Raw genomic sequence first — 19,173 nt, forward strand, 5'->3', positions numbered from 1 at the left:
CTAAGGTTGAGATGAAGTCGTCGCCGCTCGGCAGCCGCGTCGCCGTGAGGTCAGCTGCCGACGCCTGCTGCATCGGCGGCTGGGAAGCCGTCAGTCGCGATGTCCTCGAGGTCCCGTCATGGACGGACCACGCGCCGTGGGGCCGGGTTGCCTTGAAGTCTGGGCGTCAGTCGTCGGCGGCGCCTGTGACCAAGACCGCGCTGCGGCCGGTCCTGCTGGAAGTTCTCTCTGTAGTTAGTCAGCCATGGTGCCGACCGGACTCGGGCCGATCCCTAGAGCTGAAGTTGACATCTGGTGGCGAACGGATGACTCCTGCGAGCTGAAACAGACTTCCGGAATCGTCACCTACGAAGCAGGAAGACGTTTTTTACCCTCTGTGGCAGCTTCTTGTTATTACTCCCGCAGTATATTGCAGCGTAACTTGTTGTGCTGGCCTCACTTCTCCTTACTCACAAGGGAACCTCCCCATCGCACCCCCCTCAGATTTAGTTATAAGTTGGCACAGTGGATAGGCCTTGAAAAACTGAACACAGATCAATTGAGAAAACAGGAAGAAGTTGTGTGGAACTGAGAAAAAATAAGCAAAATATACTAACTGAGTAGTTCATGGAAAGATAGGTAACATCAAGGACGATGGGACAGCAGGAGCTCCGTGGTCTCGTGGTAACGTGAGCAGCTGCGGAACAAAAGGTCCTTGGTTCAAATCTTCAATCGAGTGAAAATTTTAATTTTTTATTTCCAGTTTATGTGACAAACTCTTATGTTTTCATCACTTTTTTGGGAGTAATTATCACATCCACAAGAAAACCTAAATCGGGCAAGGTAGAAGAGTCTTTTTACCCATTCGCCAAGTGTACAAGTTAGGTCGGTCGACAACATATTCCTGTCATGTGGCGCACATGCCGTCACCAGTGTCGCATAGAATATATCAGATGTGTTTTCCTGTGGAGGAATCGGTTGACCTATGACCTTGCGATCAAATTTTTTCCGTTCACATTCGAGAGGCACGTCCTTTCGTCTACTAATCGCACGGTTTTGCGATGCGGTCGCAAAACACAGACACTAAACTTATTACAGTGAACAGGGACGTCAATGAACGAACGGACAGATAATAACCATGCAAAAATAAAGAAAGTAAAATTTTTACTTGTGGGAAGACTTGAACCAAGGACCTCTGACCTCTTCATCTGCAGCTGCTCACGCTACCACGAGACCACGGCGCTCCTGGACCCACGAACTCCGTAATGTTGCATATGTGACCCATGGACTACTCAGTTTGTATATTTTGCTTATTTTTTCACAGTTACACACAACTTCTTCCTGTTTTCTCAACTGATCTGTGTTCGGTTTATCAAGGCCTATCCACTGTGCCAAGTTATAACTAAATCTGAGGGGGGTGCGATGGGGAGGTTCCCTTGTCAGCAATCTCCAGGCTTCGCTTGGCGCTCGGTCTGTGTGCGTCCTTGCGTCAGGCGTCAGTTTGTTGGTAGACAGCAAGTGTCAGCAAGGCTATCTGTGCCACGCTTACTTCGCAATGCCTCGATCCCCGGCTGCCTCTGTTTTGCCTTTCTCCACTGCGTGAAGCAACGCTTACTACATGTGACCGCAATATAGTGTTATTATACATTGTCCAAAGACTATTTTAATGTGATGCTTATACAGGAAATGTACCCCTAAGATCATGCAATAGCTATTGCCTGTAAGACGCTAAGCTTCCTTACATTCCCAGAAATGTCTTACCCACGCCTGAACACTTAATATAACCAAACCCTGGAAACGTGCATCATTATGTGATGGTGGCTTTTGTATTGGTTTTTATATATTATGAAAAGTGTAACGTTATTTAAAAATATTATTGTGTTATCCAAATTTACCGCATGATGTGTTGTTGATCAAATGCTGTGCTTAACCGGTTTTACTGTAATCCAAAGAAAAATTATAAGGGGACCCTCCATACTGTAAATCACGGATATTGATGCGCTTCAAATATGTAGTAGAGGCACATACCCTGAGTACCTGGCTATCCGGTTTTTTAGCAACAGGCCTTGGTTTTTGAGAAAATCGATTTCGAAGTTCCTTGGGCGTACACACTACTTAACCTAAATTAACCTAAGGACAAACACACACACACACACACACACACACACACCCATTCCCGAGGGAGGACTCGAACCTCCACCGGGTCCAACCGCACAGTCCATGACTGCAGTGCCCAGACCGCTCGGCTAATCCCGCGCGGCTCGTAGCTGTAAAGCTTCACGGCTACCGCGCTGGTGATACCGTGTTCGAATCCTGCTCCCCTATGTTTTTATGTCTGCAAGAACCGCCGGAAAATTTGGTCCTAACGTTCAAATCGAGTAGACGAATTAACTGGGAAATACAGAAATGTAGTCGTGTCCTAAACGAAATCCGGGAAGCTCACGAAACAGGTGTACGAAGAATTTTTGCGTTCTGTAGTTCTTCCGTACGTGGGATAGAAATTTTTTTTTACATTATTGATTCGTGGAGAGGGCAAACCGATTCAACTTTATACGATCATCTATTCACTGATGAAAGGAAAGCGAGCACCTACACCCTAAAAGTGGTCCCACCAAAGTGCACTCCTTATTGCTAGCCCTGCAATGTTTATTTTTACCGACAGGTGAAAATCTTCACGAAAATTATTCAGAATGCTCCCGACTTGATGAAAGACAATAGAGAAATCGCTTCTAGGGAAGAGTCGATAAAATCACATTCGCTAATCCTACATCAATTCAGTGCGCCTAATTTTGAAGGCATGATTAGATATACATGGTTCGAATCGAAATTAGCGGATGAAAGAGAAATCTTTTTGAAGTGCAAAAGAATTGTGTTGCCCGGTATCGCTCATCAATAAACCGTGCGCCTGCAAGACGGTTGCTTTCATGAAATGCGCGTGGTGCTGCGAAAATTTGTGCTTCGGTTGTTTTTATGATAAGAATCACCCACAATATTGTTCTCGCACATCAAACAATTTGGACGATGAAAAATAAGATTTTGTGATATTGTATGACAGAAAAATTAATAACTAAATATATCTTTATAATTTCGCACACCTTACACTTTGTTGATATTCTTTGAAATAAAATTGAAAAATTCTCTCGATTTTGGAAAAAAAACAAAAGTACACGAGCAGGATTCGAATACAGTACCTTCAGCGTGGTAGCCGTGAAACTTTACGGCTGCGCTACGCTAACTTGCTCGGAATATACGTAATGTTACGGGTATACAAATCGCACAATGAACTTCAAAATCGATTGTCTCAAAAACCAAGGCCCGTCGCTAAAAAACCGGATAGCCAGGAACTCAGGATAAGTGCCTCTACAACATATTTGAAGCGCATCAAAATCCGTGATTTACAGTATGGAGGGTCCGCTTGTTAATCCGTAAAACCAGTATGTAATACCTGTAATGAAATCAATCCCTCTGAAATTTACTCAGTCTCGTGAGCATCTTGTTCTGTGGCCCTGTGCAAAAAAAGGATAAAATTCCCTATGCAAATAAACAATGAAATACATTTTCCTTACCTCTTGAGTCGCAACGGGTGTAATCTTGGTACTCTATTCTCTCCATAGTATGCACATAAAATATTCAACCTTGGCTCAGCGAAATGCAATGCTGGCCGTAAAATAGCTTCATACAAATAATCTCAATACATCAGTTGATAAATGAATAACTTTGCAAATGTTAAGAGATAATTTTGGTTGGGATTTAAACAAACACGACATGAAAGAGGATGAGGTACTGATAAAGGGATATGCTAAAACCGAATGCTTCAGTTCGAAAATTTTATTCAAAATAAAGTTTCTCCTTCACAAAATTTAATATCAAACATTTTACATTAACTTCCAAATCAGTGAACTTCTCAGCTGTTCTACAATTCTCACTCACTGACGTAGCTGAAAATACTTCGATAGCTACATTACGAAAGGTCTTACATCGTTTGACAAAATAGATTCCAAAATTTAACTTGTCTCTATCAGGATTAAAAAACCCACCAAAATATTACAAATGCGGTATATCTTAACAACCTATTGGTTCCTACATTCAAGGGTCGGTACCGCTAGAATTAGCAAAATCCACATTGCGCTGATGGATACTTCAAACTAAATAGACAAAGTTTCATTACCTTACATAACTGCATTATGCTGCGTCCATTTACCAACAGCTAAATTCTCACAGCTAGCCACTAGCTTTAACTCTCACATGCTACCTTTAACAGAGTGCAACGGCAGCTGCTGCTGTTCTCTGCGCGTCCGTAGTTACAATCGATTCTGCCACTCAGGCAACATCTTTGGTTCCGTGGTGTCAAAGATACATGTGATAACCATTTCATGTGATTTTTCACAAAATATATTACAAAATAGGGCTCCACGTATAAGTGGACCCCTCACAAAAGTTGAAGTTAATGTTATTGTGCCTGCTTAACAACCGGAAAATTATTCACATCAGTGACTCAGTTGTGGTGCTTCTCGCATTAATTTACCTGACACGGTGTTTTTATGTTAAAAGACGCCACCACATACATATTACAATGTACTAATCATAATAATGTATATGACTTAAGCATACGACTTTTTTGTATGTAAGGGCTTTAAACTTACGATCCAATATGCAAACAAAATTACAAATATATGACTGTATTTGCTATTAAAATTGATTTTTGTTAATTATTTTTACTTTTTTGAAAATCCAAGGCTGGGGAGTTTCTCGCGATTTCGTTAAGCGAGGATCGAAAAAATTTACTGAACTCAGTTTACTCAAATATGACTCAATATTGTAAAATTTGATTGCTTTTATTGTTGCAAAGGAAAAATCGCGAATAAAGAGAAATCTCCTACATTTACATTTATTTTTCCTTCTCAGAATTAGAGAATATTATTTATTATGACTCTGGGCCGTTATCATTTAGAACAATGGCGCTGACCTCTGCACCAATGTTCCCCTGTAAAATTTGCTTAAAGAAATTAACTTTACCACTTCATTAACATTGAAGCTGGTACAGATAAAAATTGACAACACTTTTAAGTAATATGTGATTATATTTAAACTAAATATTATATGAAACTTACACGTTTTCGTACCACGTCACAAAATGGCTTCTTACATTACAAAAAACGAGAACAAAAAACAACAAAAGGGTAGAGAAGAGATCTTTTTAAAAAAAAAGACAGAGATTGCAATTACATTCACAGATCATATTAATTTATTGCAGAAGAGATAATATTTATATGTTTGTAAGTTCACACAGTAACACATTTCGATACGACGGCAATTTTTGTATATTTGCGAAGTTATTTAATACCATTTTTATCTTGTTGCGTGACGTACCGCCACAATTACCCCCTACTTCACATAGCTTATAACATGGAGGGTTTAACCAGGTCCAAACTTGCCCTGGACTCGTGTGCACCTGTGCCGATAAGAACATGAATTTTCTTGCATCCAGCAAACCGATTAAACAGTACTCCATTTCTCCTTATGTATCACATGTGTTGAATTTCATTGTGAGCGCCGTGTGGCACTTTAACGGTTGGTTATTGCCATTCCTCTCCTTCATAACCTACTCTCTATTCTACCTACAATCCCATTCCTCATACCCTACTTTTCGTCACATCTTACTCTCTGCTGATGCAATCTCACCATATGTGGCATGAGGACTCACAACGGTAACATTTGACATCAGCGGAAAAAATATCCTTTGAATCATACACAAGGGAGTGCAGTTTTGCAAGTGGGGTCGGCACAGTTGTTCCCAGCCGGATGGTGCATTCTCTGAAGATGGCCTATTACGAAGAGGATGACACCGGCCATATCTTTAATAAATGACTGTGCGGTCCAGACAGTTTTTTGCTAATTTCACTTAACTAAGAAATCACTGTTAAATCACAATAATGTTATCTAAAATGATATCAAGAACCAGTTATAACAGTTTTGGGTCTGGTTGCCTTAATAGAGAATACAACAGGTTTATGGCATTTTTCTCAACCGAATTATCGTATACATCATGGACGGAGGTGGCGCAACGTCATATGGTAACTGCCGATTTATTTGTAATTTTGAGTTCTTAGTCGCTGAAATAACATCACATGCTATCTCAACATCTGAAACTTTATTTAGTTACCTCCCCCCCTTTGTTTCAATTCACTTCTTTTCTCATCCAATGCAATATACGTCATCAAAATAATATGAGTAATAACAAGCAAATATTAATCGTGATAGAAGCCACGCCACAATGTTTTCAAAAGAAAACACTTAAAAGACTTTGACTATATGTTTCAACCATGGTGGGTTTACACATTTTACCTAAATGAGATATTGAGCAACAGCACAGAAAAGTACCTTCCTCAGGAGAACTGCTATCGTTAAGTGATAAGAACGTATTTACCTTAATTCAAGGCAAACTGTTTCCTCGAAGTTTTTTTCAGCATTGGTGTAGTCACTAGTATCCTCAAAGTTGAGCAACTAATCAGAACGATAAGGCGTGATAAGCGGCAGAAGTACTTTTGTACAGTTGTTAGTGCTGAGAAGTATTCACAGTTTACGATACAACGTGTAATAGCACTGACACGAGTAATACTGCAGCAATGCGGAACAGTGCTCACGATGGAAGTCCACCTGCGTTTCAGGTATGCGCAATTCGCTTCACTCATTTCTGATTTGTTATACAATGAGCGAAAAGTGAGAAACTCAGTATGTTATAGAATTGGTCGAATTCTGAAGTTTTAGCTTGATCATTGTCCTCTTTGGTCTCTTTCTTATCTCGTTCCATGTAAATGTATGTCTTTTGTAATGTAATATGTAAATTTGTGACGTTTTCGAAAGTTCTCGAGCGTTTCTCAAGACATAATTCATATTAAATCACTACTTCGATGGCCACTCTTGTATTTTGCAGAAACTGTTGTATTAGTTTACGAGTAATCGATCCTAAAAAACTCTGCTCTATAGTCCCAGACAGATACTACTCCAGTTATTGGTAAACCGAACGAGGTGGCGCTGTGGCAAGACACTGGAATCGTATTCAGTCTTCACGTATTCATCGAGATTCGGGCATTCGGCAATCAGCCCTAAATGGCTTAAAGCAAATTCCAGGATACTCCTTTGAAAAGGACAGGCCGATTTCCTCTCCCTCTCCTTCCGAGCTTCTGCTGACTCATCGTCCGCGTGACAATAAATATTAATCCTCGATCTTTCTTTTCTTTAAGTGCACTCCCATTTCATTGTGGGTGGCATACTACTTTATTGTCCACAAAGGGATCAAGTATGGAGCTGAAGACACCACTATACCCGTCCCCATTGCAATTAAAAACTGCTGCCTTAAACTGACATTGCCGGCCGCGGTGGTCTAGCGGTTCTGGCGCTGCAGTCCGGAAACGCGGGACTGCTACGGTCGCAGGTTCGAATCCTGCCTCGGGCATGGGTGTGTGTGATGTCCTTAGGTTAGTTAGGTTTAAGTAGTTCTAAGTTCTAGGGGACTTATGACCTAAGATGTTGAGTCCCATAGTGCTCAGAGCCATTTGAACCACCCTTAAACTGACATTGATCCTGTACCTATACCACGTATTCCTCTCAGTCGATTCTTTCTGATAAGCTGTTACGCAAACGTGCAAGTCTGTCACGTACCTTCACGAGGTCACCAAGCATGTGGGAGGAGGGGGTGTAATTATTACATGTACACATCATTTAACGTTTCAGCCATTATGTAAAAGTGCAGCGCCTCTACTTCCCTGTAATACGTAAGATGTTTCAGTATGGCCGATTTTGTAGTACACGGAAGCGGGAGCTAAATATAAATATTAGGTCTCAATATAAAGCGAAAGCTTCACATTCCTCCTAAATCGTATCACTAGATGAACAAATAGTGTAGCAAATATATCGAAAAGAGATCCATAGTCATGTAATAGAATAAGTGGTCGTGGAAGAAATTGCTGCTCGTTACTCGTCTCCCTCCCTTCCACTCCCTCCTCCCCCCCCCCCCAACAAATCAAACACACATTTACCAAGGACCACACATACGGTGCTTATTTATTCTATCTACAGCCCTCCATATCAGCCTTATATTCATGTTCTCTTCTGTTCTTTATGCTTGACTGCAATGTTTCGAGATGTATGCTGTAAGTACTCTGTATGTTATTTACCCCAGAATCTCTCCGAGTTCATCTTCTCTAGCTCAACACGCTTTCCTTGTATTTATGACTAATTTTACGCATCTCTGCATTTATACTAAAAAATTTAGAGCACCAATTGAATATTAGTGTTAACTGGAATCTGGAAGAGGGTTCCGCTGCGGTTAGTCATTTCCATCATTGATTATTTGGTTATTTATTAGGAGTTTTTAATTAACCTACAGTTTATTGGTCGCAAAACATTATTTCATTACCATTCTTTCCTACTTCTTAATATACTACCATACTACCACTGGCGAACTTCTATCAGGACAAGACTGTCACGGAGAGGATGGCATCTGCACTTCACACTAACTCTAAAAGCACTCTCAGAGACATTGTCAAATTCTTATTTTCCTGAGCCCATCATAAACTTCATATTATTTTAGACCATCAGTTTCAACCAGAAAAGAGCACGACATATGTTTGTAGTTCGTTGACGGATGATAGAAGTTGATTCCTTCTGGCCTAAGGTTTAATGACTGACTTGCAATCGGCCTTGGTCAGCATTTGATTTGGTTTACATGGATGATCCAAACAATCTCTTTCTATTTTGGCATCCTTACCCTTATTATTCGCTATTTGAAACCTGTAACTTGGTTTGGTTCCTTGTGTCTCCAATGAATCTTCCTTTGCCGATGCTGCTATAGGTCACCCGTGACTTTCAAACATGTTCAAATGTGTGTAAATTCTTATGGGACTTAACTGCTAAAGTTATCAGTCCCTAAGCTTACACACTACTTAAAGTATCCTGAGGACGAACACATACACCCATGCCCTAGGAAGAACTCGAACCTTCACCGGGATCAGCAGCACACCGTGACTTTCAGACACCATAATATATACTACTGAAATAGAGTAGCATATGAGGTCTATGCTGTGCTTTCCAGTATTCTCATATTACCTTTTCAAATTCTCTTCTTTACACCAAATTTGGAAATTTGTGCTAAGGTCTCATGGGACCACACTGCTGACGTCATCGGTCCCTAAGCCTACACATCACTTACTCTAACTTAAACTAACTTACGTTATGGACAACACACACACCCATGTCCGAAGGAGGACTCGAATCTCCGACGTCTTTACACCATCTTCTCGTTGTCTTATCTACATCAGAGAACAATTTACTTCATCATTTAAACAGTAGCAGGATACTAGGTCGTTTCACTGTGCTTAATTGCAGTTAAATCTATGAAATAATCCACTGGTGTTGACATGGTGCTTAGCCAATCTTATGACAAAAGCAGAGAGAGAATTTTAAGTACTTTCTTGGCATTGTAATTCTCTCCATATCAAGCTTTACTTACTCCGTATACATTCTGATCTATTGAATTAGCATTTCCAGTTTAATAAATGTAGTATATAATTTACATAGTCTGTGCAATAGAATGCACGGACAGTAGGTTAATGTACTGTTCTCCTGGCACGTACTATGCGCTACATTTCACGCCATTGAAACATCCTTCGGAAGTTCACAACTGGTTTATGGAGAGACGAATGCTTGGACCTGTGTCGTTTTTTATTTACTCGCTCCTTGTTGTCGGCATGTTCGCATGTATCCACAGGTAACCCACGTGATCTTCAGTGCCTCGAACGTCCAATGGCAGGGTTTCTACACCCATGCTAATGTCTTAGACCCAGTCACGCATATATGTAGAGGCGCAAGCATCGCACGGTTGCGTCTACACTCCATACGTAGAATGTACTCCTTGGTGATATAGCTGGTCTCTTCTTCTTGTAGTGACGCCCTTAATAGGCGAATGATTTACTGCTTGTTGCTCTTCTCCCTGCTGTTATGATCCGAAATAGTCTACGTCAGTTCCCGCTATCATGAAGTTGTTGCCATGGCCATGACCGTACCGAGGGCATGGCGAGTTAAGTCCACACGGCAAGGACGTAGGCACAGAGTGGCCCAAAAACTGACCGGAAAAGAACCGAGAAAGAAAGACAGTTTAAGAACTAACTGGAAGAAGCGCATGATTTCTTTTAATCCATGTGCCCACTCGCAAGTAAACCTTTTCCGCTAGCTTGCAGAGTCTTCATGCACAAGTTCTTGGACTTAGCAAAGATCCGTAGCAAGTCGACTTGCGCAAGTTTTGTCAACTTTCGAAAGTAGCTTTGGTAAGGTAGTGGAGACACTTTCTTGCACCTTGTAGCAAGCACTTGATGAACTTGCCAGTTTCTCGAAGTTTTTCTACAACTTACAGAAATTTTTCTCCAATTCACAGAAATTTTGCGTGTTCTAGAGGGGCGGGAGGGGAGGGGGGGGGGGGAGCAAACCGGATAATCTGCCCCAGGCGGCAATTTCAGGGGGCGCCCAATTCATTTTCTTGAAGCAAAAAATCTTGTTTCACAAAGCGCCTAGCATTCAACACATCTTGGTTTATCGATTATTCATGTGATTTTGAAACGCATCCTTGTTGGTTTTTGAACATTTTTGAATACATTCTAAGTTGACATCTGAATGAATCATAAGTTGATTGTTGAATGCATGCTTAGTGTACGTGATGTCTCTGCTAGGAGAATCCCCGTCGCTTCTATAAATAAAAACTTTCCCGGAGACAAAAGGGCACGAGGCTATGCGAGCTGTGTCGAATAAACCCGGACGGGTGATTTCCAATCGGTGTTCCTTTTTTTGTGGTTGATTGGGTGTGGGAATAATCAGCGTTGTTTTAGTTATTAGGGAAATCAGTAGATTCAGACTACCAGAGTGGAAATAAACGACTAATAGGAATAACACACCGCCAGGTGGCTTATGGAGTATGGATATAGATGTAGATGTAGAAAGGTTACATTTTCTCTTCTCGCTGTATCCAAGAAAATGAAATTTTGACAAAATTTTTGGAAGGTCGCTACATTACTAGGGACCGCTTGTGCAGTCCCCTGTCAACAGGCGCTTAGATTCCATTATCGGAATAGCGCGGAAAACGCTCGATAATTGAACCGGTGATTCTCACAGATTTAGTGATGATGACTGGAGAATAATTTTGACAATTGCAGGAGTAGTTACAGAATTAGAGATGACAAATTTTTTGTTGGAACGAGGAAGGAATAAACGACTAATAGGAATAACACACCGTCAGGTGGCTTGCGGAATATGGATGTAGATGTAGATGTAGAAAGGTTACATTTTCTCTTATCGCTGTATCCAAGAAAATGAAATTTTGACAAAATTTTTGGGAGGTCGCTACATTACTAGGGACCGCTTGTGCAGTCCCCTGTCAGCAGGCGCTTATATTCCATTATCGGAAAAGCGCGGAAAAATGGTTCAAATGGCTCTGAGCACTATGGGACTTAACATCTATGCTCATCAGTCCCGTAGAACTTAGAACTACTTAAACCTAACTAACCTAAGGACAGCACACAACACCCAGCCATCACGAGGCAGAGAAAATCCCTGACCCCGCCGGGAATCGAACCCGGGAACCCGGGCGTGGGAAGCGAGAACGCTACCGCACGACCACGAGATGCGGGCAGCGCAGAAAACGCTTGATAATTGAACCGGTGATTCTCACAGATTTAGTGATGTTGACTGGAGAATAATTTTGACAATTGCAGGAGTAGTTACAGAATTAGAGATAACAAAATTTTTTGTTGGAACGAGGAAGGAATAAACGACTAATAGGAATAACACACCGTCAGGTGGCTTGCGGAATATGGATGTAGATGAAGATGTAGAAAGGTTACATTTTCTCTTCTCGCTGTATCCAAGAAAATGAAATTTTGACAAAATTTTTGGAAGGTCGCTACATTACTAGGGACCGCTTGTGCAGTCCCCTGTCAGCAGGCGCTTAGATTCCATTATCGGAATAGCGCGGAAAACGCTCGATAATTGAACCGGTGATTCTCACAGATTTAGTGATGTTGACTGGAGAATAATTTTGACAATTGCAGGAGTAGTTACAGAATTAGAGATGACAAAATTTTTTGTTGGAACGAGGAAGGAATAAACGACTAATAGGAATAACACACCGTCAGGTGGCTTGCGGAATATGGATGGAGATGTAGATGTAGAAAGGTTACATTTTCTCTTCTCGCTGTATCCAAGAAAATGAAATTTTGACAAAATATTTGGAAGGTCGCTACATTACTAGGGACCGCTTGTGCAGTCCCCTGTCAGCAGGCGCTTGGATTCTATTATCGGAATAGCGCGGAAAACGCTCGATAATTGAACCGGTGATTCTCACAGATTTAGTGATGTTGACTGGAGAATAATTTTGACAATTGCAGGAGTAGTTACAGAATTAGAGATGACAAAATTTTTTGTTGGAACGAGGAAGGAATAAACGACTAATAGGAATAATACACCGTCAGGTGGCTTGCGGAATATGGATGTAGATGTAGATGTAGAAAGGTTACATTTTCTCTTCTCGCTGTATCCAAGAAAATAAAATTTTGACAAAATATTTGGAAGGTCGCTACATTACTAGGGACCGCTTGTGCAGTCCCCTGTCAGCAGGCGCTTAGATTCCATTATCGGAATAGCGCGGAAAACGCTCGATAATTGAACCGGTGATTCTCACAGATTTAGTGATGTTGACTGGAGAATAATTTTGACAATTGCAGGAGTAGTTACAGAATTAGAGATGACAAAATTTTTTGTTGGAACGAGGAAGGAATAAACGAGTAATAGGAATAACACACCGTCAGGTGGCTTGCGGAATATGGATGTAGATGTAGATGTAGAAAGGTTACATTTTCCCTTCTCGCTGTATCCAAGAAAGTGAAATTTTGACAAAATATTTGGAAGGTCGCTACATTACTAGGGACCGCTTGTGCAGTCCCCTGTCAGCAGGCGCTTAGATTCCATTATCGGAATAGCGCGGAAAACGCTCGATAATTGAACCGGTGGTTCTCACAGATTTAGTGATGTTGACTGGAGAATAATTTTGACAATTGCAGGAGTAGTTACAGAATTATAGATGACAAAATTTTTTGTTGGAACGAGGAAGGAGAAGAAACCGGGACATCACGCAAATTGTATGGACGAATATGACGATTCCAAATGTACGAGGGTCGTTTAATAAGTAATACTCCTCATTTTTTTCTCAGAATATATTTATTGTTAAGAGTCGGTATTTGGTGACAATATACACCAATCTTGCCCTTGTCCTATTTTGCTGCGTAGTCTCCATCACATTCTATGGCCGTACGCCAGCGTTGTGGAAGCGCAGGTATTCCCTGCTGGTAAAAGTTCTTGTCCCGTAGGCGTAGTCATGTTTTCAGTGCGTGACTGGCACTCTCGATCATTGCAGACGCACTACCAATGCTGACCGACTACTGTTGAGCCAATTCTGGACTTGTGTTGCGCCGATCGGCACGAATAATGGCATCCGCACGAGTCAGCATGGCTGGAGCAGTGGCTGTCACAGGACGTCGCGAGTGTGGCTGATCATGGAGCTCTGTTTTTGCATTTCCTGAAGCTGTAACTTTCTTTACCCATCGCTCAGCTGTACTCCTATCAACTGCAGCATCGCCATACAAGGCACACAAACGTTCATGGATCTTCACCACGGCGACAGAGCCATACCACGAATACGATAGGTTTTCGCCGCCAATAGTGCCACGGGCCGCCCAGAGTCAGTTTTCTTGTAACCGTACATTTCGTGACCACCGGTACGACCAATCACGTACAGTGCATCCATTCCTACCAAATCTTTCTGCAATATCGCAGAACAGACATCCAGTTTCTAGTAACCCCATTACACGACCTCTTTCAAACTCCGTGAGGTGCTGATAATAGCGTCTTTGGCGCCTTAAAGGCATTCTGCACTAACATCAACTCACCATGTGCAATCTTAACGGTGATTAACGATCATGACCATCAAAGAGTGTATTTATAGCAAACCTGATTTGCATGCTCATAGTGGCGCTACACGCGCCACTCTTACGGGACTGGCACAAAGCTTGGATAGACATCATCTATCAGATGTAGAAACGCGCCTACCAAGCTCCGTTTATGTCACAAAACTCCTTCTTACTGCTGTAATTTCTTCCGTCAGTGTAAATAAACAGCAGTTAATTATCACAAAACAATCGAACTCTTCAGAATTAGCCAAACGAAATATTTTATAGTGGGAGCACTGACGACTGCTAAATAAGGCAGTCAACCCCACGGCTCACCACATCACAAAGATCGCAGCACATTGGCTGACCAAAAATAAAACCGCCTTTCTTTTATCAAAATAATATTAAGTACGAAGCATTTCAAGCAATAAGTATTAATTGCCATTGGGCGTTGATCATTAACACAAATATAAGTCAAGAACTTGAGCCGATGAAACGAGTAACTACACACAGTACCTGTACAAATGGCATAAGCTCCAATGATGAATACTTATTACATCGAATATGCGAACATCTTTAGGCCCAATGATGAATACCTATTACAGAGAGCCCTTTCATGTAATTAAATATTACATAGAGCTCTCATTAAAGAACATGATGCTTCGCCCCTAAATGCCAATTGTAAGTGATCAAAATTTTACTATTCGAAATTTTATAACATTTAAGACAGATACAGCATAATAAGTCAGTGGCCAGCGGCTATGCAAAGAACTTTCACAGTGTGTATAGGTCCTTTAAGATTTACATGAAATTTGGGTAAGAATAGAAGATGCTCATTAGTGATTACTTTAAGCACAAAATATGATCTGTAGTGAATCGACAACTGAGAAGCATGAATTTTCAAACGGCCAGATGTTTCGCAGAGCGTCTCGCACACCCACTGCCACCCCTCTATGTCTGCTGGTCGCACAAGGCTTTCCGCTACCTTCCGCAGTCGCTCGTAACACGTAGCCTGCCTTGAGGTGGCGCCCCTTAACACAAAAGGGAAATTTACCAGCAAAACCCCGCCCCTCCGGAGAACGCTCCAGATGGCTTTTTGAAAAGTCGGCTGCTTGTGAAACAGGAAGACTCATCCGCCTAAAGTCAGCACAACCTCACAACTAGTGCCTTCAGTATAAAGCGCAACACCGGCAACCCTCATAACGAAACCATAATAACTGAGTACGGACTGTTTGTCTCAAGGGCCAGCCGTGACGTTTCATGGAACTCCCACCACGCCATTGCGAGCACTGGACTATTTAACATCAACGAAACTCCTATAATAAAGCAACTATTAAAAAAGTAAGACATAATCCCAACGATAATCAATGCCCTCTTTCCACGAAAACAGGCAAATTCCATTGTCTTTTACTTTTATGAGCAAAATCGGAATAGTTTTTACGTTCGATTGCTGGATACAATTTGCCACTCATTATTTTGTGACGTCTAACGATGTACCCCACCACCAACCACAAATGATCAGCAGACACAAGCCCACCATGTGTAAAATCAGGAAAAAACTTCGACTATTTTGCTGCGAAAATTGCCTATCACCGCAAAATGTCCTCATTATCTCGAAATCGTCATAGGAGTAAAGAAAAAGTGAGGATTTTAACTCCAAACAGAAAAAATCTATATTAAGCAATTTCTTTCAGTTTGTTGAACAAATTACACGACCAGAGGGCGTCTCACACATAGAGTGACTGTAAATAAACTGTCACACACGCGTATATTACAAACATTTCAGAAAATCTTTCACTCCATTGATTAAAATGTCGTAAAAAAACACATTCATTTTACATTCGAAAACAACAATCTATAATTCAGTAGAATGTAGGTGTTTTGTACACTATGACAGTTCCCATTCAACCAATTCCATGCTATATTATACTAGAATTTACGAATCAAATCGTGAGAGCCTGTCTCGTCCTGTGTAGGTGGGAGATTGAAATTTCTTTAAAAGATATCGACGCAACGAAAAGATAAAGGAACGCCTGTCAAGAATCATTCCGGGATGCCCTAGCCTTCTCCTCCACCCACCAGCTGACGCATCATTGATATCAATTTGATAGGCTAAGTAATTAAATTAATCATGAGAGTCAGTTTGAATGTCGAGTATTTTTTTTTTTTCAGTAGTCGGATTACACTCACCAAGTAGGTCTAATGGGAATCCGTGGATGGATGAAGATGTTCTTTTCGAGGGACACTGTTGAGAACTGACATTTGAAATTGACCGCAGAGGGAGCGTGCAAGGGATAAGTCCCTGCAGACGCACTCTTCTCTGTGCCCGCGGTGGCTAAGATGGGTAGAGTGTCTGCCATGTAATCAGGAGATCCCGGGTTCGACTACCGGTCGGGGCACACATTTTCAACATGTCCCCAATGAAGTACATCAACGCCTATTTGCAGCTAGGGTGTCCATTTAATTATCATTTCATTTCTGGCAAAGCTGCATGGTCATCCACGGTAACTGTTCTTTCGGGAACAGATACTGCCGTCATTTATAGTTAAAATATGGCTTCCCGGCCACTGACCTTCTTGTGCGGAAGCACACGCTATGCCTGAACTCGTACGGGACTTGGTAGATTAATCTGCCACGAGTAATGAGTATGATGGGCAAACATCTATTAGGCGCTCTACGAATGTAGTGGTGTGGATATGTTGGGAATGTGGATCTCACGGGGAGCGTGCAAGGGTAAGTCCCTGCAGACGCACTATCCTCTGTGCCCGCGGTGGCTCAGATGGATAGAGCGTCTGCCATGTAAGCAGGAGATCCCGGGTTCGAGTCCCGGTCGGGGCACACATTTTCAACATGTCCCCAATAAAGTACATCAAAGACTATTTGCAGCTAGGGTGTCCATTTAATTATCATTTCACGCAGAGGGATTCAACAGCCCACACCATATATTTCTCGTAAGAACTGAGCTATTAAAAACACGATCGTAATGACTATGTTACCGTCATCCTGCATAAAAAGCAATATTGAGTCTACAAGCACACACGCGAGTCGCTGATACTGTTACGCTTTTGGGTAGAAATGCCGCCTGTGATTTGGAATCAAGTCTATCCATTCGGCCACGTTCTTGCGTTGTGTCCTGTAGAGACGTCTTTTAATGATTACAGCCACTGGTGAATCATATTCATGCCACTCTCGTATCTCGAAATGAGTCACCGTTGTTGAACATATCTGCTAAGGATCCTACAGAGCAAAAACTCCAACGCTGTTTCTTAGAAAGTCCTTCTGCATCTTGGTTGTGATCGAGGTTACTTCCACAGACCGGTCTCAAGTTTCATCACCTGTACTGTGGGATGACCATGTCCAACAGACTACCAATCACATGAGAGGGTTCCTGTATTTTTCCTTGATAAGCAGTTTAATACATTGTTTTTTAGGCTGTAACATACCCAGACAGTGTACACAGCCATACGCTTTGGTTTTTCTACCATGACTTAGAGATCCATGTTAGCTGCTGCTAAATAGACATTAACACGTTTCGGTCCTCTCGCTCCCACAGAAAGCTGAACATCATGTGGCATAAACTGTACAGCTACCATGACGCAGGCTGACAGAAATAAAACACAGAGGTGATGGTTTACATTGACAAAAATGTAGAAGACATCGCTACATATGGAAACTGGAAGATATTGCGGTATTGTACAGCGCTTCCAACAGCTATTCGAAGGTGATGACATGTACAGTTAATCTCATCTGCCTCATCGACAGGGTAGCGGATGACTCGGTGGTCTATTTCGAAAAGCATTGTTCCTTTATTTTGCAGTCATGTACATGATTACTGTTCCGGTGTTGTCCATTGCCAGAAGGTGCTGTTCACAACACGTGTGTGGTACTAGAAATAAAAAAAATGTATTGTGACCTTCTTGGTAAAAAAAATAAAATAATATGGAGGGCATCGCAGCATATGGAAATAGGAGCAGTCTCTAGCATTGAGGAATGCTGAAAAAAAAACTGTTTGGAGTTGTGACCTCTACATTTAATCCTATGTTCCAAAGCGAAAGTAGCAGATGTCTGGTGTTCCACCGAGGTTCCCTCCATCCTAACTGAGTGGTGTCTATCAATCATTATGCTGTAATCATCAGCATACCCAATGGATGGTCGGATGGGTAAGACACTGTTGATATAAAGCACACGACAGTTGATAGGGAGATCAATTTTTCGCAGATGTCGGAGAGACCCATAACCACCACATTCAGCAACTCATGTAGAAACTGAGTGAGCTGAGTTAATGCTATAATACGATGTTTTGACCAATCGATGGAAATGGGTACATGTTGTCATAGCTCCGCTACCTGTGTATGATGTGTACGGTCAGCGCCAAAAAATGGTTCAAATGGCTCTGAGCACTATGGGACTTAACATCTATGGTCATCAGTCCCCTAGAACTACTTAAACCTAACTAACCCAAGGACAGTATAAAACACCCAGTCATCACGAGGCAGAGAAAATCCCTGACCCCGCCGGGAATCGAACCCGGGAACCCGGGCGCGGGAAGCGAGAACGCTACCGCATGACCACGAGCTGCGGATGGTCAGCGCCAAACGAAGCTCAAATTCAAATGGCTCTAAGCACTACGGAACTTAACATCAGAGGTCATCACTCCCCTAGACTTAGAACTAAGTAAACCTAACTAACCGAAGGACATCACACACATCCATGTCCAAGGCAGGATTCGAACCTACTACCGTAGCACCAAACGAAGCCTGCTCCTGCAACACGACATAGTATAAAAGATAGTACTAACAGTAACAGTGATGTTTCTTATCGGAAAATTTAGGAAGACTCGGCGTCATACAGGTACTGCAGTCCAAAGCTGATCTCTGTCCCTCAGGACCCATTCACATCTATCATCTTAACGTTTTATCATACTTATTTTCTACCATTTAACAGGGAAAAATTACGAATTATAAACGCTCCACTATCTTCATCTGATAGATTTTTACTGTGTCTCTCTCTTCTGATACATCGAAAACAAATAACGTCTACATGCCGAAATGTAGCACATGTGGCTATCCTATTAAATATTCAGGTATTGGTACATTGGAGCAGGCGGCCAATGATCGACGTCGTTTGTACAGACTGGCATAAAGTTTCATCGCCTTTATTGTATGAGAACCATTTCCCACAGATTATCCGTTGCAGGACAGGA

The 19,173-nt window shown here is 41.8% G+C and overlaps 1 non-coding gene across 1 annotated transcript; it reads left to right on the forward strand.

The window, feature by feature from the left end:
* Window positions 1–16,733: 16,733 nt before the first annotated feature.
* Trnat-ugu (transfer RNA threonine (anticodon UGU)) lies at window positions 16,734–16,808 on the forward strand. The gene has a single exon. It is a non-coding gene; the product is annotated as a tRNA-Thr (tRNA).
* The last annotated feature ends 2,365 nt before the right edge of the window (window positions 16,809–19,173 follow it).

The sequence above is a fragment of the Schistocerca serialis genome, chromosome 4 (assembly GCF_023864345.2).
Source record: "Schistocerca serialis cubense isolate TAMUIC-IGC-003099 chromosome 4, iqSchSeri2.2, whole genome shotgun sequence".
In the NCBI taxonomy this organism is placed as follows: domain Eukaryota; kingdom Metazoa; phylum Arthropoda; class Insecta; order Orthoptera; family Acrididae; genus Schistocerca; species Schistocerca serialis.